Genomic DNA, 23,686 nt, shown 5'->3' with positions numbered 1-23,686 from the left:
TATCTAAGTTCTGCCCTTATTTTATTAAAATTCAGTACCTTGCATTTATCCAAATTTAACTCTATCTGCCTCTCTTCAGCCCATTGACCCAGTGGATCATGATCTCTATGTAATTTTAGGTAACCTTCTTCACTGTTCACTATAGCAATTGAATACAATGTTAACGGAAGAAAAACTGATACCTGTATTTTTGCTACATACTCTGAAACTTCCCCCATCCCAGTAGGATTTAAAATTTAATGAATTTTGCGAAAATTATGAATTTATGAATGTAAAAGTATCTCCAGTACTGCAAATGTTGAGAGTCTGAAATAAAACTAAAATGGTTGACAATACGCAGGTCTGGCAGCATCAGTGGAGAGATGATGATAATAGTTGATGATTCTTTATAAAATTTTGTGTATGAAATATTTTCATTTGCTGCGCACAACATGTGCATTAATTATCATTTCTCTCCACTCTTTTTTATTTATACATAATGGGTGAGCGGGGTATATTGAGGTATTCCAGTTTAGATTCACTGGTTCTCTGTTTCAAAAAAATTTTGTATGATGGATGCAATTTCATTAAGTAGAACTGCAGCATGGTGGAGTTGCTCACCTCATGAAGTAAGCCATGTGTGTTGCTTTAAGTGTATTTATCTGTAGATTTCTATAATGTCACAGGGAAGAGAAAGAAATAGAGTAAAATCTTTAAATTAAAGAACTGGCATAAGTTCTGGGTTGAATAGCCTCCAGTAATGTGCATTTTCAGAAAAAAAATTCTCTGCTTCTGATTAACACATGCTTTTCATAAAGTTACTGATAGACTGTATAGGTTAAAATCGACTCTGTGAAAGTGAGGACCATCCTCCCCTCCGATCTATCACCATTACCCCCGCTTCCATCCAACAATTGCACACTCGGCTTCCTTCCCCCACCCAGCCCCAGCCCCATCCCCCTCCCATTTATCTCTCCACCCTGAGGCTCCCAGCTCCCTGATGCAGGGCTTTTGCCTGAAATGTCAATTGTTTTTTACTCTGTTCCTGAGATTCTGTCTGACCTGTGCTTTTCCAACACCCTACTCTTTACTGTATAGGTTAAAAGTATACTTTTATGTTAGGAAAGTGTTTGCAGGCAAAAGCATTAAATATGATTAACTAAAAGGTGGGAAGAAGTTTGTATGGAATTCAAATGTCACCATGAGCCCATTGGAGTGGTAGGCCTATTTCTGTGTTGCACATAGTAATAATTACATCAAGACTCCACTATTTTAGGGAAGATTAAAGTATTGAAAGTATTACTGACTTCTCTTGCTGTCCTGATGAGTATCTTTCCTTCACTGTGCAATCAGAAGCTGACGAATCAGTTGTTTATCTTTTGCTCTATACAAAATGGTTATTCTATTTGCTTACATAATTTGAACTATTTAGTCCCATATTGAATATATGTGATGCACTTTAGGCTATTTTGAGAGATACAACAAAAGATAAGTCAATGGGAGAAAATCATGGATGTAAGAGCTTCTGAGTGTTTCCAGTGTTGGAGCTAATTTCCTCGATTTCTTGGAGCAGTAATTGCTGTTTTGTAAGCTATTGGTTGGTTTTGGAACTTTGGAGGAAAAGATCAAATACAACGTTACTTTAAGACTGAAGAGGAGAGAGAGCAGTAGACCACATGGGAGATTGTTCCTTGAACTGTTCTTGAGTTCAGAAAAAAAAAGCATTGAACTTTCACAGCTGGCTGACTATGAAGTTACCAGCATCTCTGGTGATCCCAGTTGATCCAAGAAAAATAAACAAAAATTTAAAATTTCACAGTCGAGCTTGGGGGGACCTCATTATGGGATCTGCTCTCAGCAGTTTTTAAAGTATGCTTAAAGCATAAATCTTAGATTTAAGAAAAAAAATTGAGTTTTTTAAAAAATGATTTATTGAGATCTGTCCCATGATTAAACATTTTAAAAATATAAATCTTGGATACTAAGTTGTTGTAGAGCAGGAAAACTGTTGTTTTTTGGGTCTGTAAATTAAGGTGCATAGATAGCCTTTAATAGAGTGCTATGCTCTTGTCAGATGTGAGAGTGTAGGGAGAATTTCAATGTTCTTCACTGATTATGTCTGTAGGAAGTGTTTGGTTGCGAATCCTGGCCGATCTCATGGATGGGTTGGAGCAGCAGTTAGAGGCAATGAGGAATTTACTGGAGCCAAGGGTGTCATGGATGGCTGTTTCAGGAAGGAAATAAAAGCGCAGAAATAGCTGGGTAGGTAGGTAAAAGTAGGCAAGTAGTGCAGGAGTCTCCTATGGCTATCCCCATGTCAAACAACTATGCTGTTTTGGAAAATATAGGGAGTGATGGGATCTCAGAGTGTGGCACTGACAAACCAGGTTTCTGGTACCAAAACTGGCATTACTGTAACGATAGGTACATCCGGTTCCAAGTGATTGATTGGAATAGGGGACTGTCTAGTCAGAGGCACGGGCAGATGTTTCTGCAAATGGTATATTGCATCCCGGGTGCGAGAGAAAAAGGTCTGAGGGTGCTGAATATTCTTAAAGGAGAGAGTGACCAGGAGAAGGTCATTGTACATGTGTTCTTTTCATCCTTCAACACTAAAAGCAGGGGAGTGGCTATACTCATTAAGAATAATCTCCCATTCCATTGCTAGATCAAATTAAGGATGAATGTGGGCAGTTTGTCATTCTCAAAGCTTTAATACATGGTGAGGAACACAGTATTCGGAATGTTTACTGTCCCCTGACGCACTCCCTTAAATTTCTGATTGATGTGCTTTCTAGGTTGATTGCCCTTGGAGTGCGCCATCCAATTGTAGGGGCAGGTTTTAATCGCTTCATGGATTCCACAGCAGATAGGATAATCTGCCCAGGGGTTCCCAGGGCATCTTGACACAATCTAAACAACTGGTAGACTTGGGATTGGTGGATGTATGGAGATGTCTTGACCCGGTAGGCAGGGATTTCACTTTTTTCCTCCAATCTGCTAGGATTGATTTGTTTTGTGCTCCATCGGCTTTTTTGGATATGGTGCTGCCATGTAAAATTGGGAACATAGCCTTTCTGATCGTGCGGCAGTGTATTTGAAGGTTAGGATCTGGGTAGTGGGGTAGGTTCGCCTTCGGAGACTGCCAGTGCAGATTATACAAGGGGTATAATCATTTCTTAATCAGCTAGTCTGAAACGACAGAGGAGAGCAGCAACGTCTGCTCGAGACCCAGCTGAAGGCAGCTGTGATTGCATACTTTGATAAACCATCTGTGATCAAATTACAGCGAATCACAGCTCTCCGGGCTGCTCTGAATACCGTGCTTTCTCAAACAGCAAAGGGAGATTCTTTTAGCCAAAAAAAGGTTATTTGAGTATGAGGATAGGCCAGGTAAGTAAGATGGCCTTCCGAGTGAGTTTGATCAGGCATTTACGAATATGTTGACAGGGCCTATGCTGGGCATGTGCAATTATTATGTACAGTCAGGACTGCCTCCCACTCTGAGAGAAGCTAATATTTTTCTCTTCCTGAAAAGGAGGAAGGCTCTGGAGGATTGCTTCGTATAGGCCTATTTTGCTGCTAAACTCAGATTTTAAAATTTTATCTAAGGCACTCTGGTTGAGATTGGAGAAGGTGTTGCCTTCTATTGTAAAGGAGGACCATACAGGTTTTATTAAGGGCTGTAGGTCCTATAATAACAAGCGTACTGAGCATGGTCCAGGTGCATCAGTATAGTTTGCTTCTGGGCTAGATAGTTTCCCTTGATGTGCAGAAGGCATTTAACTGGCTGGAGTAACTATCTTTTTCATGTTCTGAAGTGGTTTGGTCTTGGTGGGGTCTTCACCAGATGGGTGAAAGTGCTACATAGTGATCCTATGGAAATAGTCCTCACCAATGGCACGGTGGCACAGTGGTTAGCACTGCTGCCTCACAGCGCCTGAGACCCGGGTTCAATTCCCGACTCAGGCGACTGACTGTGGAGTTTGCACGTTCTTCCCGTGTCTGCGTGGGTTTCCTCCGGGTGCTCCGGTTTCCTCCCACAGTCCAAAGATGTGCGGGTCAGGTGAATTGGCCGTGCTAAATTGCCCGTAGTTTTAGGTAAGGGGTAAATGTCGGGGTATGGGTGGGTTGCGCTTCGGCGGGTCGGTGTGGACTTGTTGGGCCGAAGGGCCTGTTTCCACATTGTAAGTAATCTAATCTAATTTCAGTTCAGTGGGATCAGACGTTAAAGACCACGTTGAGGGCTTATAGTCGAGACTATCCAGATGATTGATTGGGATAAGGGAATTCCATTTGTACTTTGTGCAATCAGAGATGCACCAAATAATTAGACCAAATTCAGTCCAATTGAATTAGTATTTGGGCATGAAGTGAAAGGACTGCTAAAATTGATTAAGCAGAAATTGGCAAGTTAATATCAGAGACCAAACATTTGGACTGTGTCAAATTTTAAGGAACGATTAAATAGAGTGGGGCAGTTGGCTAGCATTTAAAAGTATCACAGCATTCAATGAAGCAGGAAGAAACCAAAAATTCACAATTTTGCTTTAAGGATAATGTTACTTATAGTGCTAGGTGAACCTTTAAAAGCAAGGCTTAGCCCTGATGAAAGGCTTATGCCCAAAACATCAATTCTCCTGTTCCTTGGACGCTGCCTGACCTGCGCTTTTCCAACAACACGTTTTCAGCTCTGATCTCCAGCATCTGCTGTTCTCACTTTCTCCTAGCAGATTTATTGCAAAAGGGCTGGATTATAAAAGTAGTGATGTTACAATTAATTAAGATGTTGGTGAGACCGCATTTGGAATTTTGTCCAGTTTTCCTCTCATTACTTGAGGATTGTGGTCACTAGAGGCAGTTCAGAAGAAGTTCAAAAGGTTAATTTCCAGGGATGAAAAGGCTGTTTTTATGAGTGGTTGAATAGCTTGGGCTTGGACTTGCTGAGGTTCAGAAGAATGAGGGGGGGATAGGATTGGAATATATAAAATACTAAAGGGGATTGATAGGGTGAGTGTTGAGCAGATGAGAGACCCTTGAACAAGAGGGCATAGATACTGAGAGGCAGTTGGTTCAAAACTGAGATAAGGAGAAACTACTTCTGAGTGCAGTAGAGGCAGAATCAATCAAAACATTCAAGAAAGAAATAGATATTTTCTGAAAAGTGGGATAAAGGGCTTGGGAAGTGGGTAGAAAAGTGGAGTTGAGACCAGCATAAGATCAACAAACAGTACTTCAGCTCCATCTCAAACATCAAAAACTGTTAGTACAACAAACTTTGTACACCCACCTCCATAACCAGCGCTCCTCAAATATTCCAGAAGATTCCCCTGGCCTCAGAAATGCCATTAGCCATGCGGCTGATGCAGCTACCACCCCCACGCTGATTGATGATGTCACTTCTGCCCCCATCATGGCCACTCCCAAAGCCACTTCTGGCCCTCACATCATCGCTGATGCCACACACTCAGTGACTTCCGCCACCCCTACTGCTGTGTCTGCCACCACTTCCGCCCCCAGCGCCACTCACCTGCAGTCTGCTGACCCACCCCCCACAGACCCCACTGTCACTATCCCCAACCTCCAGAACCCGGAGGGGCACATTACCCCTGCTCATGAATCCACCCCCATTCCCCCCCACCATCACACCCACTCCAGGTACTGACTCCGACCCTACTCCCAGCTCCACACCCACACCAGATCCCAGCTCCTAGCCCTGCCGAGTTTTCACCATCCCTCCAGACCTCCCCCTCACTGAGGACGAACGATCAGTCCTCCGCAAAGGACTCGCCTTCATCCCCCTCCGTCCACCCTTCAATGAATTTTATACATGCCGTGACGTTGAACAGTTTTTCCTTCGCCTCCGCCTCTGAGCTTACTTTCACAATCAGGACTCCCGCCCACCTTGCGAAGACCCCTTCGCCCGCACTGCATCCACCTGGACACCCCGTGCTGGCCTATTACCTGCCCTCGACCTCTTCATTTACAACTGCCACCGGGACGTTAACCGCCTCAACCTGTCTACCCCCCTCCCCCACTCTAACCTCTCACCCTCACAACACGCAGCCCTCCAATCCCTCTGCTCCAATCCCAACCTCACCATTAAGCCAGCGGATAAAGGGGGCGTAGTGGTAGTCTGGCGCACTGACCTCTACACCACTGAAGCTAAACGCCAACTCAAGGACACCTCTTCCTACTGTCCCCTCGTCCATGATCCCACCCCCCATCACCAAACCATCATCTCCCAGACCATACAGAACCTTATCACCTCAGGAGATCTCCCACCCACAGCTTCCAACCTCATAGTCCGGGAACCTCGCACTGCCCGGTTCTACCTCCTTCCCAAGATCCACAAGCCTGACCACCCTGGCCGACCCGTTGTCTCAGCATGCTCCTGCCCAACTGAACTCATCTCCACCTACCTCGACACTATCTTATCCCCCCTAGTCCAGGAACTCCCCACATACGTTCAAGACACCACCCACCTCCTCCAAGACTTCCGTTTCCCCGGCTCTCAACGCCTCATCTTCACCATGGATATCCAATCCCTCTACATCTCCATCCGCCATGACCAGGGCCTCCAAGCCCTCCGTTTTTTCCTCTCCACACATCTCCAACAGTACCCTTCAACCGACACGCTCATTCGTTTGGCCGAACTGGTCCTCACCCTTAACAATTTCTCCTTGGAATCCTCCCACTTCCTTCAGACCAAAGGGGTAGCCATGGGCACACGTATGGGCCCCAGATATGCCTGTCTCTTTGTTGGCTACGTAGAACAGTTGATCTTCCGTAATTACACCGGCACCACTCCCCACCTCTTCCTCCACTACATGGATGACTGCATTGGCGCCACCTCGTGCTCCCGCGAGGAGGTTGAGCAATTCATCAACTTCACCAACACATTCCACCCTGACCTTAAATTTACCTGGACCATCTCTGACACCTCCCTCCCCTTCCTAGACCTCTCCATCTCCATTAATGACAACCGACTTGACACTGACATTTTTTACAAACCCATCGACTCCTACAGCTACCTGGATTACACTTCTTCCCACCCTACCTCTTGCAAAAATGCCATCCCGTATTCCCAATTCCTCCGCCTCCGCCATATCTGCTCCCACGAGGACCAGTTCCACCATAGAACACACCAGAAGGCCTCCTTCTTTAGAGACCGCAATTTCCCTTCCCACGTGGTTAAAGATGCCCTCCAACGCATCTCGTCCACATCCCGCACCTCCATCCTCAGACCACACCCCTCCAACAGTAACAAGGACAGAACGCCCCTGGTGCTCACCTTCCACCCTACAAACCTTCGTATAAACCAAATCATCCGCTGACATTTCCGCCACCACCAAAGAGACCCCACCACTAGGGATATATTTCCCTCCCCACCCCATTCCACCTTCTGCAAAGACCGTTCCCTCCGTGACTACCTGGTCAGGTCCACGCCCCACCCTCCCATCCTGGCACTTTCCCCTGCCACCGCAGGAACTGTAAAACCTGTGCCCACACTTCCTCCCTCACCTCTATCCAAGGCCCTAAAGGAGCCTTCCACATCCATCAAAGTTTTACCTGCACGTCCACTAATATCATTTATTGTATCAGTTGCTCCCGATGCGGTCTCCTCTACATTGGGGAGACTGGGCGCCTCCTAGCAGAGCGCTTGAGGGAACATCTCCGAGACACCCGCACCAATCAACCACACCGCCCCGCCCCCTCCCACTCTGCCAAGGACATGGGCCTCCTTCACCACCGCTCCCTCACCACCAGATGCCTGGAGGAAGAACGCCTCAACTTCCGCATTGGAACGCTTCAACCCCAGAGCATCAATGTGGACTTGAACAGCTTCCTTATTCCCCGCCCCCACCCTCCTAGTTTCAAACTTCCAGCTCAGCACTGTCCCCATGACTTGTCCGGACTTGTCTGACCTGCCTAGCTCCTTTTCCACCTATCCACTCCACCCTCTCCTCCCTGACCTATCACCTTCATCTCCTTCCCCACTCACCCATTGTACCCAATGCTACTCTCTCCCCACCCCCACCTTCCCCTAGCTTATCTCTCCATGCTTCCAGCTCACTGCCTTTATTCCTGATGAAGGGCTTTTGCCCGAAATGTTGATTTCGCTGCTCGTTGGATGCTGCCTGAACTGCTGTGCTCTTCCAGCACCACTGATCCAGAATAAGATCAGTCATAGTCATAGTCATCAGTTAAATGGCAGAGTGGGTTCAAAGGGCTGAATAGCCTACTTTGGCTCCAAGTTCCAGTGTACTTGCTGTTTTAAGTAATGAATCAGACCAATTGCAAAGCAAATCTTTGATTCCATGTCCTGACAGGAATTAGACTCCTCTCTCAACTTCCCGTGATTCGTTCACTTCTCTCCCTTGCATGGTTTGGTCCTGTTTAGGCTAATTTTCCTTTTAGCCAGTCTTTAACTTGACATTGGAATCAATTTTGACCTTGCTGGTTTTAAACCATCAGAAGAAAAACATGTTTTTCTTTATGTACTTATTATCTAAGGACTGATGTTAAAGACCTCAGACTTTTTCTGTGATGATTCTATGATGAACTGAGGGAGCAGAGTCCCTTGTGTTTGCTTAAGGCTGAGAAAGATAAATTCTTGATCATGAGGGGAATTGAGGGTTGCAGAGAGAACGCAAGAGGAAATCTGATCAGCCATGGTCCTCCATAGCTGAGCAGTCTCTAAGGACCATATGACCTACTTATGGTCTCTTAGCTGTACTTATGGCTAGTCTAGTTGTTTATTTTGGTCAATGGGATATCTCCAGAATGATGATGGATGAGGGTGAAGTATAACTCTTGAATATTATGGATAGTGCTCAAACTCTACTTTTGAAGCTGACAGGGCTTGTTACTTGTGTTGCTTCTTACTTATCAGGTCCAGGCTGAATGTTGTCTAGGTCTTATTGAATATTGATTACTCCATTATGAGAAGTTCTAAATTGGATTGGGCATTCTGGAATCATCATTGGACATCTTTACTTCTGACTTGGGAGAGAGTGAAAGCTATTGGTAAATCAAATGGTTTGGCCTAAGGCACTACCCTGAGAAACTCCGGCAGCAGTGCCCTGGGCTGTAATGATTGACTTCAAGCAACTGCAATTCTTCCGTGCTTGGTGTGACCCAAAGTAGTAGTGCATTCCATATGTCTTTGCAAATCTTCTCTCTCCGTAGCTTCCCATTTGTGTAGTAGTCCTTCCTTTGACAAGCAAGTATCAACGATCCAACCATCATTTTCTTTAGCTGTCTGAAGGAACACAAGTAGCCTGTTGTGTCAGTGCACCTAATTATACATATTCCCACACTACCCCCATGATCCGGCAGCATCCAAGGAACAGGAAATTCGACGTTTCGGGCATAAGCCCATCATCAGGAAGGGTCGACTTTCCTGTTCCTTGGATGCTGCCTGACCTGCTGCGCTTTAACCAGCAACACATTTTCAGCTCTGATCTCCAGCATCTGTAGACCTCACTTTTTACCACCATGATCCATCAAGTCAGTCTGGACATGGCATGCGCTCCCGACAGATTGGCTCCCTGAATTGTGCTTTCAGTACACGTATGTCAGACCTACATGCTTGGTACCAAAGCTAGTAAGGTCATTCCGCCCCACTTGGCCATTTTCGTTGTGCTGATCTAGGTGTTATGTTTTTGTACTGGCAGGATGTTTTGCAAAGTGTGTATGCGCAGGACCTTGTGAACTGTTTTGAGAATTGGGTGACTCAGCCTTGTCTTAGAAGTCGTTGAAGGTATGGCTGTTGAGTATTTTACAGACAGAAGTAAATAGATACTTGGGGGATTGCGGGTTTTTGCGAATGGATATGAATGTAGAATTTAAAACTCAATCAGATCAACTGATCTTATTGAGTGGGCTTAGACTGAATAACCTACTTGTGCTCCTAATTTTTGTTTGTAATATACCAGGTGAGGCCTCACCAAGGTGTTTATACAATGTCAAATCCCCTTGTGCTGAAGGCTAATCTATGTCTTGCATTTCTAACTGTTTGCTACACCTCCATGCTAATTTTTTTGACTCATGAGCAAGGATGCAGGTCCCTTTGGACAATAGCAATTCGCAACCTGTCACTATTTAAGAAATGCTCTGCCTTCCTTTTTTATTTAACCAAAAGTGGATAACTTCACTCTTGAATTATCTTCAGTTTGCCATGTTGTGACCAATTCACTTATCTTGTCCAAGTCCTCTGGAAACCCCCTATATCTTTCTCTCAATTTGTGTTCCCATCCAGTTTGATGTCATCAAATTTAGTTACATTATAACCAGTCCTCTTTTTTGATATTTTCATAGCAAAACATGTTCTGATGTTATTACACCCCTTTGGAGCAGTTGGAACCCTGTTCTGCTAGCTCAGAGATTGGAACATCACCACTGCACCACAAGACCCATTCAATCTTTCCATTCGATGGAGAGTGAAAGGTGAAAGTGAGGACTGCAAATGCTGGAGATTAGTGTGTGGTGCTGGAGAAGCACAGCAGGTCGGGCAGCATCTGAGGAGCAGTGTTTCAGACAAAAGCCCTTCATCAGGAAGGGCTCCCTAATGAAGGGCTTTTGCCCGCAATGTCGAACTTTTTTTTTTCCCTGCTCCTCGGATGCTGCCTGACCTGCTGTGCTTTTCCAGCACCACACTCGCTCAACAGTGAACAGTTATAAACCTAGTACTGATCCTTGTATGCATGAGTAAAAGCCTGCTGTGCTGAGAATGTTTTTATTTCCACACTCCAATTTCTGTTTAACCAAGTCTAAATCTATTGTATATTTCCCTGAATCCCATGCTTTTTTTTTATTCAATAACCATAATGTGAAATATAATCAAAACATTCTGAAAATTTGAATGCACCTCATCTACTAGTTCTCCTTTATCAAAGCTACAAGTCTTATCCTCAAAAAAACTTCTTATTTTGTCAGCTGAATTTTCTTTTTCTGCCAAATTTTACCATTCTTTTTGAAATGTAACAATTATAAATTCTAATGTTTTGCCCATTACTGTCATAAAACTAACAGGCCTATAATTCTCCATTCTTTTTTCCTTAAAGTGCTTGCAACTGCTACTTTCCACACTGTAGAAACCTTTTCCAGAATCTATAGAATTTGAAAGAACCAGCAGTGCATGGTGGCTCAATGGTTAGCACTGTTGCCTTACAGAGCCAGGGACCCAGGTTCGATTCTACCCTTGATTGTCTATGTGAAATTTGCACAGTCATTATCCATGTATCTGCGTGGGTTTCCTTCCATGGTCCAAAGATGTGGATTAGATTAGGTGGATTGTCCATGCTAAATTGCCCAGAGTCGTGCAGGTTGCATGAGTTAGCCATGGGAAATGCAGGCTTACAAGGATAGGGTCAGGAAAGGGTCTGGGTAAGATGATCTTCGGAGAGTTGGAGTGGACTCGATGGGCCAAATGGCCTGTTACCAAACTGTAGCAATTCTAGAATACTATCATCTCGATGCATGTTTTTAAAATTCTGGTTTGAGGCTCATCCAAATCAGGAGTTATATTGGTTTTCAAACCAGTTAATTTTTCAAGTATTACGGTTTTTACTTAGTTTCCTCAATTCCACATGCCCCTTGGTCATGTGGTATATCTGGGAGATTTTCTGCATCTTCATGAAAATGCGCAAAGTAACTCTTTAGTTTCTCGACCCTATGATGCCTGGTGAAGGGATTATGTTTGAAATGTCAATTCTCCTGCTCCTCAGATGCTGCCTGACCGGCTGTGCTTTTCCAGCATCACACTCTTCAACAGAGAGACTTAGTGTATGTTTCATGAAAAATTTTTCCTCATGCTGCATTTGCTTAAGCTGTGGGCACGGTGGCACAGTGGTTAGCACTGCTGCCTCACAGCGGCAGAGACCCGGGTTCAATTCCCGCCTCAGGCGACTGACTGTGTGGAGTTTGCACATTCTCCCCGTGTCTACGTGAGTTTCCTCTGGGAGCTCCGGTTTCCTCCCACAGTCCAAAGATGTGCAGATCAGGTGCATTGGCTATGCTAAATTGCCCGTAGTGTTAGGTGAAGGGGTAAATATATGGGTGGGTTGTGAGTCAGTGTGGACTTGTTGGGCCGAAGGTCCTGTTTCCACACTGTAAGTAATCTAATCATACTGTACTGAATCCGTTTTCTTGATCCTTCCACCAATGGGGACAACTTCTCCCTATTTATTCTGTCCAGACCCTCATTACTTTGAACACCTCTATCAAACCTGAATAAGCATTTTTCTCCATGGAGTACAGCCATAGCTTTTCTTGTGTCTCCATAAAACTAATATTGTTGTCCTCCTTCCCCCTCAGTTGAAGGAAAACACTCAATGTAGTTTTATCTCCTTCATTTTTGTTTGGGCCCTGGAGGGGGGGAGAGCAATTGCCCACGTGGATAGAGACATGAGTTCACGGTTGTTATTTTTAGAGTGAACAGAACTTTTTTTTTACTTTCACTTTTTTCATTGTTTCCTCCTCCACACTACCACAACAGCAGAAGTGGTTTTTAAATTTTTTTTCCCAGCACCCATATCATGTTTGGAGTTCACGGACTTTCTCGGGAATAGCAGTCTCTTAATGAATTATATAGTCATTTTACTGGGAGGAGCATTCAGCTAAAGCAACATACGGGTAAAAACAATGACTGCAGATGCTGGAAACCAGAGTCTCTAGATTAGAGTGGTGCTGGAAAAGCACAGCAGTTCAGGCAGCATCCGAGGTACGGTAAAATCGATGTTTCAGGCAAAAGCCCTTCATCAGGAATACAGGCAGAGAGCCTGAAGGGTGGGGAGATAAGTGAAAGGAGGGTGGGGGTGGGGAGAAAGTAGCATAGAGTACATTAGGTGAGTGGGGGAGGGGATGAAGGTGATAGTTTAGGGGGGAATGGATAGGTGGAAAAGATAGGCAGGTAGGACGAGTCATGGGGACCGTGCTGAGCTGGAAGTTTGGAACTGGGATGAGGTGAGGGAAGGGGCAATTAGGAAACTGTTGAAGTCCACATTAATGCCCTGGGATTGAAGTGTTCCGAGGCGGAAGATGAGGCATTCTTCCTCCAAGTGTCTGGTGGTGAGGGCAACATGCATATTAATTTGCTGATGTTACAATCAGTGAGCATCAACTGTAAATATTAAGCTATCTGTTACACAATGAATGTCATTAACCTTAAATAGCTTCACAATGAATACTTTTCACCTTGTTAACCGATCTGACATACCAAATGCTTCCAATATTATTAAATGGCTCTGCAGAATGAATGCTTTTCCACCTTGTTAACCCATTACCTTTGCCTCCAGCTCCACATTGTTAAAAGCAAGTTCTTTTCTGATCTGAGTCATGCTCAGCTGAACCTCTTTTTTCACAAAAATCAAAACTTAATTCTTTCCTACCTATTCGTACTTATACACTTTCTCACTAGTTTCTCATCCTTAGAACCATTTTCATGAATCATGTTCTTCCTAGAACATGGTTTCCAAAACTGGACACGATACTCCAGCTACTCCCAAAATTTATTGTAATTTCCTTGCTTTTGTACTCTGTATATCTCACTTTATAAAACCCAAGATATGACACACTCTCGCTAGTATCCTCACATATAGATGAGGAAGCACACCACTTCGACTGGGACAATACATCTATCCTAGGACAAGCCAAACAAATTCCTGCACGAGAATTCCTAGAAGCATGGCATTCCATAAAACCCCATCTACCACCCCCTGAGAAAAGGAATAGAAAGTGACTTCACTACAGGGAATAACATCAGCAACCCAAAGAAACCCAAATATATAAGTAGAAAGCAGGAAATTTCAGCATTGCTGAAAGTTGTTACCTAGTAAGGTACTGAAATGTCTGGAAATGAACCTTTCAGCTCAACGAGCAAACCTTCATCCAACACCCAAGAAGCTGTATACTTTAATTACTTTTTAATTACTTTCTTCACCTATTCTGCCAAGTTCTGATTGATTGAGCAAATGCCCTGTATCCATTTGCTCCTTCACCCGCATTAGACAATCACCAAAAGGTAGGCAAGATATTGTTTCACAACGAATCATGCACAGCAGGTGAATATTCTCAAAGATGTTGAGTAAGGGAAAAATTAAACTCTGCATGGAATATTCCATGGGTGTGACCATAATTGTGGTGAAGATATTGAGGAAAGCTAAGGGTTAATTAGAGGGATTTTTGAAAGTACTGGTGGCAAGGAGTTTATTGAATAGAATCATTGTGACATGAGGAGGTTGAAGTGTGTGTGACTGAAGTGAGACAGGTGAATGGAGTCTTGACTAAAGAAAAGAATTGAGCTGTGCTCCACGATTAAAGCTACAATCTCTAGTTAATACTCAGATAATGGATCAGTACAATTATCTGCATTTATATTTGCATAGAGATGAGCTTGGCCTCATCTTGCTGTTGATATTTCACTTCTTTCAATGCTCCTATAATACTTAACATTAAAATTGTTTTGCATGCTATGCCACACAATGTTTACATTTTGTTCACATACTAATCTGAGGTGTCTTATTTTGCACTGAGAATCTTAATGGTATCATTTGAATTGATGATTTGCATTGAAGGCTTTGATCGTAGAATATTTGGTTTTCATCTGATAGTTCTAAGTGTTTCAGAGCTTGTGGAACCTCCTCAAAGGTGAATTAGTTTAATTAGTTATCAATACGTTGTCAGAATGTATATGCCCTTTGATTAATTCTGAATCAGTTTGCGATTGGATTCAATTAGATGGCTGCTTTGCTTTTGTCAAAACTACAGCTGTAATTCTTTGGTACCTGATATTCCAGTGATTGTAGCAGGACACCTTGGTCCAAATGGCTGCTTCCTGTTATGTGATTATTTCATATGCCTGATCATTTTTTTCATTAAAACTCCAAACACAAATTTCAGTATTGTTTTATACAGGTATAGCAGTATTTTATTCTAGTTTGATTCCCTCTAAATTTGTCTGAATAGTTTGCAATATCTACCTGTTCAATACCTGGTTTGCTGATCATCATATATGACACAATGCAATTTCTAGCACTTATTCATATTGCACAATGCTTGTTGCCTTTTGCCCCCTAGTTTCAGCTGTTTATCATACTAGTGCACTGACCTATTTAGATCTTTAGTTTTATTTCTGGTTACTGGGCATGATTTGCTTACGGAAAAAATCTCTTAATATAGTGATGATTCTTAAATTTTAAACTTTTTTTTTGCAGAAGTAGATTCATTGATAACCAGAGGCTTGAAGTTTTTTTTTGACTGAGTTCCTTTGTAATGACAACCAGGTGTGTGTCTACAGTGAACTAAGAATTTGTATTTACCTGCATAAAGCCCTCTTTCAGTTGGTGTTTCAACCAAAAAGTTGCAGCAAAGTTTCCACCTTAAATAACGTAAACTCTTTTTTTGTATAATTATTGCAGTAGTTATTCAAGTAAAAGTGATAACGGTATCAGCTAAAATTATATGCGCACCTTTTTTTAAAAAAAAAGACTTAAAGCAGTAAATATAAATTCAGCCTTTAAAATTGTTGCAGGCATATTTTGGAAATTTCTCTTTAAAGTGAAGGGGTTGAAATTTGCAGTGACATCTGTAGTGAACTAGTTGGTTCTGATGTGATAGTTCTGTTCTCATGCGATGTCATGTTATAAGAGAATCTTGCAATAGTTGTGCCATTTAAACTAATGGGGGTGGATTTGAGTTATAGCCTATACAAGTAAAGAAAGTTTTTGTGTCTGCAACTAACTGTCTAAAGTAGGTTGTAAGTTTGATTGTTGAGCTGGTAGATTTGGTCTCAGACATTTTGTCACCATGCTAGGTAACGTCATCAGCGAGCCTCCAGTGGAGTATTAATGTTCTGTCCTACTTTCTGTTTATCTCTCGGTTTGTTGTGGTGAGCAATATCATTTCCAGTTCTGTTTGAGAGATTGATAAATGGGGTCCAAATCCAATGTTTGTTAATGGAGTTTCAGTTTGAATGCCAAGCTTCTAGGAATTCCCTTGCTTTGTTTAGCCTGTCCCAGGTATTTTGTACATGCTGTTTGTTCTGTTGGTTATTGGTATGGGGTATGTTTAAATTTATCAGGATCTGTCTTATTGTGGTGGTAGATTTGTGGGCTACTATATGGGTCGGCGTAGTCTGGTTGTCATCTGAGATGTCTTTGTATGGTAGGGTGGCTAGAGTCTGTGGGTGTGTTGTGCCTTCCTTTTAGGTTGTGCAGGAATCAGCAGACTGTTCTTATTGGGTACTTGACCCTTTTAAGTTGTATAGGTGTTTTTCCTCAGTGTTTCATAATTCCTGGGTGCTGCAGGGTGTTGCAGCTCATTTTAATGTCCTGATGCAGCTCCGTTTGTGAGTGTTGGGATGGTTTCTCCTGTAGCTGAGTATCTGGTCAGTATGTGCAGCTCTCCATTGGCATTTCATTCTGCTGTGACATCTGGGAAGGGAATTCAGTTATTATTTTCTGGCGAATTTTGTAATGGTAAGGATGTTTCTTCTAATTTGTTGTATTTAATGATGACGACAATGGTGTCATCTCCATACCGGACCCAAATCTCTAACCTCTGCATAATTGCTTTTGCTAGAAGTCCTGATATTGGTGAACCCATAGGTGCACGGTTGATTTGTTTGCAGATCTTGTCGTTGAAGATGAAGTGGGTTGTGAGGCACAGGACTGAGTTTGAGGGTGCTGTCCTTGCTGATGGAATTGGTCCTGTAAGGTGTTTGTGTCCTTGCTTCATCTCGCAGTGAGGCAGTGTTTCTTTGGCAAGCTAAATGTTTATTGATGTGAATAGGGCCATCACATTGAAGGAACCCATGACCTTGTTCGTCCTCTAACTTGGTGTCTTTAAGGAATTCCTGAGTCAAGTGAGTGGAGTGCATTGCGTCTTCTACTAGGTATTTCAGTTTGCATTGCAGTTTCTTTGTTAGCCTGTATGTCAGTGTACTGGGAAGTGAGACTGAGTCTGGGGTGGGGAGGGGCCTTGTTTATGTACCTTTGCTAATCCATAGAAATGTAACCTGTACAGGAAAGCCACACACATTGACTAGATACTCAACTACAGGAGTCACCATCCCAACACCCACAAACAGAGCTGCATCAGGGCATTATTTAAATGAGCCACAGCACCCAGGAACTATGAGAAGCCAAGGAAAAACACTTACAACTTATTCAGAAACAGGTACCCTATAAGCGCAGTCCACCAATTCCTGCGCAACAGACTTAAACGGGAAGCCACAACATATCCCAATACTCGCCACCCTACCGTATCTCAAAGACATCTCAGTTGAAGACCAGACTATTCTGGCCCAGAGGCAACAGGGTAGCCCACAAGCCTACCACCACACTGAAACAGCTCCTGATGAATTTAAAGGATCCCATGCCAACAACCAGCAGAACAAACGTCATATACAAAATACCTTACAAGGACTGCAACAAACATTACATTGAACAAAGGGCAGGATGCTAGCTACCAGGATACATGAGCATGAACTAGCCACCAAAAAACATGACCAATTATCACTAGTAGCTTTACACAGATGAAGCAGGACACATGTTGGACTGAGACAGGCTAAACAAAACACACATGTGAAGTCCTAGAGTCCTGCCATTCAATCATGAACTCCATTAACAAACACAGATTTGGACCCCAATTACCAACCCCTTAATCAGAACCAGAAATGATATCACTTACCACAAGATAAATGGCAAGTGGGGCAGAACACCTAAGCTTCACTGTATGCTCATAGATGTTACCTAGGATGGTGACAAAACATCTGAACAAATCCACCAGCTCAGTGAGTAAACTTAATCTTGATCACGGCCTGAGCTACAAATATTCTTAAATCTGTTTAATTTCTTTGATAGTGTTAAAACCAATTCAAGTTGAAGAAACGCAGGTTATAGCAGAACCAACTGTAATTAGCATTTGCCTATGCAAGTGGACTTTATCATTAAGATATGAGGGAGAGAAAAAATTAGTCCTTTGGTTTGCAGATTGCCTGGATTCTTGATCAAGCATCAATTGACTTCAGAAGGCCTTACTCCTTGTGCACCTTTTGGTCAAGAACCCTCCTGGGTAATACCTTTGTTCTGTCTGGTGCCTTGGGGACAAAGAAGGTGTTCACAAAGTGTCTTCATTATAGTCAAACCCCCTCGTGGGCGGCACAGTGGTTAGCACTGCTGCCTCACAGCGCCTGAGACCCGGGTTCAATTCCCGACTCAGGCGACTGACTGTGTGGAGTTTGCACGTTCTCCCCATGTCTGCGTGGGTTTCCTCCGGGTGCTCCGGTTTCCTCCCACAGTCCAAAGATGTGCGGGTCAGGTGAATTGGCCATGCTAAATTGCCCGTAGTGTTAGGTAAGGGGTAAATGTAGGGGTATGGGTGGGTTGCGGGTCGGTGTGGACTTGTTGGGCTGAAGGGCCTGTTTCCACACTGTACTTAGATTAGATTAGATTACTTAATCTAAAAAAAATTGTTGCAATGGTAATTTCAAATGAATTGTTGTTCGGTAGACAAAGTTAATTGCTTTGTTTTTTTTTCCCCCAGCAGGTTTGAATATGCACACCTTCACAGGGTCTCAGTATGTTGTCTAAGAATTAATCAAATTCTAAAAGTCATCCTTTTATGATTGCTGCAATCAGTTTGATCATTTTTGACCAGCTCAATGTAACAGCTGTCTGCTGTGACTTCCCTCTTGATAGGATGTTTGAAACTTGGGCGCATGCGAATATGTTCAGTAATCACTTTTTGTTAAAGTTAAAAATTAAAGCTGATGATCTATCAAGCCAGTTCTCACCCTCGGATCTGCCAGTGTTGCCATCAGCATAAATCATAGCATTTCAATAACAAAAACAGACATCACTGGAAATTCCAGCTGGTCTGGCAGCATCTATGGAGAGAAAGCAGTCAATGTTTCAGCTCCAATCACCATTCACTGAGAAAGGATCATTGGACCTAAAATATCGACACTATTCTCCCCACTGCTACTAAATGTTCTGCGTTTCTTCAGCAATTCTTGCTTTTGTTTCAAATTTCCAGTATTTGCAGTTCTTCTTTTTCGTAGTACTTCAACGCTTGCTTATCAGCGGTTTGCAAGAAAGAACCATGCACGTGACATTTGTGTAGTCACACATTATGCACGAGTGGTGAGTGATTTTTGCCATTCGCAAAAGTTGCTGACTGTGATTATTGTCTGGGAATGCGTCCATCAGAAGTAGTTGAACCTTGCTGAGTAATCTGTTAAGTCCTGATCCATAAATCCATAAAAGGTTGATGTTTGTGTCCATTCCTATGTACTCCCTCATTGCTTTGCTTTTCTCTGGGTCAGAAACCAGTCTTTCAATTTCCCTCTCCTGTTTGCAGCATCTGTTAGCTTTTGTTCTCCTCTGTCCTCCCCTTCCACCCCATCGCCCCCAGTCCCGCACCTTCTACCCCATCCCCACCTCTGTCTCCCCCTTAAAATGTTAAATGTTTTAAAATATTTAAAATCAAATAATACACTTGTTTGTTTAGATTTTAGCATGTGATATTTGCTCTGTGGAAGACCTTTCAGTTTTGCCTAACTAGCAATAAGAGGATGTTGTGCTGCTGCCTACGAACCCTTTTTTTTTCTGCAGCCTTACTTTGGTGACTACAAAATCCAGTCTTGTTCTTTAAGTACAAAACAGTAAATATGTTCATGTAAATATCTGTTTTTGCTTATCCATTGATTTTAAAGTAGATTGCAGCAAAAGCAAATTTCTAAATGCTTCAGCAGCATCTTGATAGCTCCTTGCCAGGAGTTAGTGTGCCAGCATTTATTCATCACTGCTTGTAAATAACAATACTTTTCATTATTTTACTCACTAATTCCTTTTTAATTAGTGGAGATTGTAGCGTTCATTACTTGTCTAATGTTTACATATTGCATCCGTGTAATTAACTGACACTTCTTAGTCTCCTTTAAAGCTTGGATAGTTTCAGAAGGATTATCTCTCAATTTAGTTTATGCAAAATAAGTCAAATAAAATGTAAAATACTTAAACTAGCTGAGACCTCTAATGAATTAATAATGTGAATGTGGCAGACTGTGCCAGCATTTATTGCCAATGTCTGTTTGCCTTTGAAATGATGGTGTGCTGTCTTTTTGAGCTTCTGGGTTTTAATGCAGTGACATTGAAGGAGCATTGATCTATTTCCAGTCAGATTGGCAAGTGACTTGGAGCGCAACTTGCAGGTGATGGTTTTCTTTAAATCTGGTGCACTTGTTCTGGAAGTGGCTTTACAGGGTAGTGCCTAAGGGGCCTTGGTGAATTTCTGCATTGTCTTTTGGATCATGCCCACTGCTGTTACTGTATTTTGGTGGTGGAAGGAGTAAATGTGGGTGTGGTACCAATAAAAAGGACTGCTTTGACTGGGTGACATCAAGCTGTTTGTCTCTTTTGGAGCTGCATCGATTCATTGGGAATAATCGATTACACTGCTGACTTGACTTGCAGCTTGTGACTGTTCTTGTCACAACAGTGTTTATGTGGCTAGTCCAGTTCAGTATCTAGACAATGGTAAACCCCCAACCCCCAAAACACCACCACGAGATGTTGATTGTACAGTATTCTTGATAGTAATGCCATTCAGTGTCAAGTGTGGCATCAGGAATCGATGGGAATTGGGAAGGAAAGCTCAAATCGTGCCTGGCACATAAGAAAATGGTTGTGGTTGTTGGAGGTCAGTCATCTTGCTCCAGCATGTTCCTACAGGGGTTCCTCGAGGCACTATGCTAGGCTCAACAGTCTTCAGTTTCTTCAATAATCTTCCCTCCATCATCATGTCAGAAATAGCTTGCTGATTGCACAATATTCAGCACCATTCATGGCTCCTCAGATATTGGTGCCGTCCATATCCAAATGTAATAAGGGCTAGACAATATCCAGGCTTGGCTGGATTCAAGCCACAGAAATGTGGCCCCTCCAATAAGAGACAAACTATTCACCACCCTATGATTTTATGGGGTTAATTTGCTCTGCTGACCTGTAAGAAATTGGATGCCCTGTGGAGTATGGTGGTATGTTTCTGTCTTGCAGATATTATCATCTCCTATTAGTCAGAAAATTTACATTATCATCCCCAATTCAGAATCAGTAAGAACATTACAGTTAAAAAACCGTCACACCGGATCTTGCCATTTAAGGAATGATTTACGTTGCCTTGTTTCTGGAAATTGTCAAGTCGCTGCATTGTTTGAGTGGCTGGGGGTTGTCTTGTGGGCATTGCTGACTCTGTATGATGTAATAATTTTGTATAAAGGAAGGGCTGTTCCTCTTTAGGGTGCTTCTCTTGACATTCAAGCATTGTGAGGAATGTTACGTGATCCTCCAAAGCTATACTTAATAAATTTTGGCTTTTCACAGAAGTTGATGTATTGCAATTGCATCAAGTGTATAAAGATCTCAAGAACCCAACAACCCCTTGACATTCAGTGGCTGTACCATCACTGGCACTCGTGTCAACACCCTTAACCGTTGCCCAGAAGTTGAAATGGATTCCCTATATAAATAGTGACACAAATACATTAAGAACAAAAGGGTAATCAGGGAGAGAATAGGGTCCCTTAAAGAACAGTTAGACGACACTTGGAGTGTTGTGCATATTTTGGCCCCATATCGCAGGAGGGATGTTCAGAGGAGGTTCCCAAAAATGATCCAGGAATGAAAAACTTAACATATGAGGAACGTTTGAGGGCTCTGGGTCTATACTTGCTGAGTTTTAGAAGGATGGGGGGGGGGGGTGGTGCAGAGGTGGTGGAATCTAATAGAAACCTAGAGAATACTGAATGGCCTGGACCGAGTAGGTTTTTCCATTGGTAGGAGAGACTAGGACCTGAGGGCACAGCCTTAGAGAAAAAGGAAGACCTTTTTAGAATGGAGATTTTTGAAGTATTGTTTTTTTTGAAGTAACAGAAGATTGATTAAGGCAGAGTGGTGGATGTGATCGATGTGGACTTCAATAAATCATCTGACAAGGTTCTGTATGGTAGATTGGTTATCAAGGTTAAATTGCATGGAATCTGGGGAGGACTAGCCATTTGGATACAGAGTTGGCTCGAAGGAGACAGAAGGTAGTGGAGGAGGTTTGTTTTTCAGACTGGAGGCCGATGACCATCAGTGTGCCACAAGGATAAGTGCTGGATCCACTGCTTTTCTTCATTTTATATAAATGATTTGGATGTGAACATAGATATGGTTAGTAACTTCACAGATGATAATTCTCAACAGTACAATGGGACCTTGGTCAGGTAGGCCAGTGGGACAAGGAGTGATAGATGGAGTTTAATCTAGATAAATGTGAGGTGCTGCATTTTGGAGAGGCAAATTAGGGCAGGACTTGTACACTTAATTATATGGTTCTGAGGGGAGTGTTGCTGTACAAAGAAACCTTGGAGTGTAGTTTCATAGTTTCTTGAACGTACAGTTACATGTAGGCAGGATAGTGAAGAAAGCATTTGGTGTGCTTAACTTTATTGGTCAGTACTTTGAATAGCACTTGCGATTTAACCTTGATAACCAATCTACCATACAGAATCTTGTCAGATGACTTATTGAAGTCCATATCGATCACATCCACCACTCTGCCTTAATCAATCTTCTGTTTCTTAAAAAAAACAATAGTTACATATGGATTTCCCATACACAAAACAACATTGACTTGGGAGGTCATGTGGCTGTTCAGGAAATTGGTTATGGAATACCACTTCAGGAGTACTGCGTTCAATTCTGGCCTCACTGGTATAGAAAGGATGTTGTGAAAAATTTACAATGATGTTGCTGGGTTTGAGCTACAGGGAGAGGCTAAATAGGCTGGGGTCTTTCTCCTGGAGTGTTGGGGACTGAGGAGTGACCTTAGAAGTTCATAAAATCATGAGGGACGTAGATAGGCTGAATAGCCAAGGTCTTTTCCCCAGGGTGGGCAAGCCCAAATCTAGAGGGCATAGGTTTGGGGTGAGAGGGGAAAGATTTAAAAGGGACTAAGGGGCAACCTTTTACACAGATTGGTGTATGTATGGAAACAGCTGCCAGAGGAAGTGGTGGAAGCTGGTATAATTTACAACACTTAAAAGGCATCTGAATGGGTATATGAATAGGAAGTGTTTAAGAGCAATATGGGCTGAATGCTGGCTAGATTAGTTTACGATGTCTGGTTGGCATGGACAAATTAGACCAAGAGTCTATTTGTGCTGTACATTTAACTCTAAGCTAATAGCTAAATTCCAACTTGTTGAAGATGGTTATTGCGTGACACTTGTGTGACTCCTTGCCACACGATCAAATGTGGCTTTAAAGTCAAGTGCAGTCACTCTACACTCCTTTTGGAGATCAACTCATTTTACTCAAACTTAAATCAAGGCTATAATGAAGTCAGAAGCTTAATGGACACGACAGAACACAAATTAAGCATCGTGAACAAGTTGCTGTTGCTACATAACATTGATCACCTCTTCGGTCACTGAACTGATGTTTGAAAGCAAATAGAGTGGAATTGACTGGGTTGGATTTGTTCTTTTTTTTTATGGAATGAATATACCTGGAGAAATTGCTTCATTTCATGCAGATGACAATGGTTGGAATTGTACTAAAGCATCTTGGCTAGGACTATGACAAGTTCTGGAGCACAAGTCTTCAATATTAATGCTGGAATACTGTCAAGGCCTATAGTATAGCAGTATTCTTTA

At 42.7% G+C, this 23,686-nt stretch overlaps 1 protein-coding gene across 3 annotated transcripts in view; it reads left to right on the top strand.

Moving 5' to 3' along the window:
* The window catches only part of LOC132815625 (lysophosphatidylcholine acyltransferase 1-like), a 222,230-nt gene that overhangs the window by 66,982 nt on the left and 131,562 nt on the right, over positions 1-23,686 (top strand). The gene's annotated exons all lie outside the window — the stretch shown is intronic.

This window comes from Hemiscyllium ocellatum, chromosome 5 (genome assembly GCF_020745735.1).
Source record: "Hemiscyllium ocellatum isolate sHemOce1 chromosome 5, sHemOce1.pat.X.cur, whole genome shotgun sequence".
Taxonomy (NCBI): Eukaryota; Metazoa; Chordata; class Chondrichthyes; order Orectolobiformes; family Hemiscylliidae; genus Hemiscyllium; species Hemiscyllium ocellatum.
The sequence above is the reverse complement of the archived record's forward strand: the minus strand, read 5'-3'. Positions and strand labels throughout refer to the sequence as shown.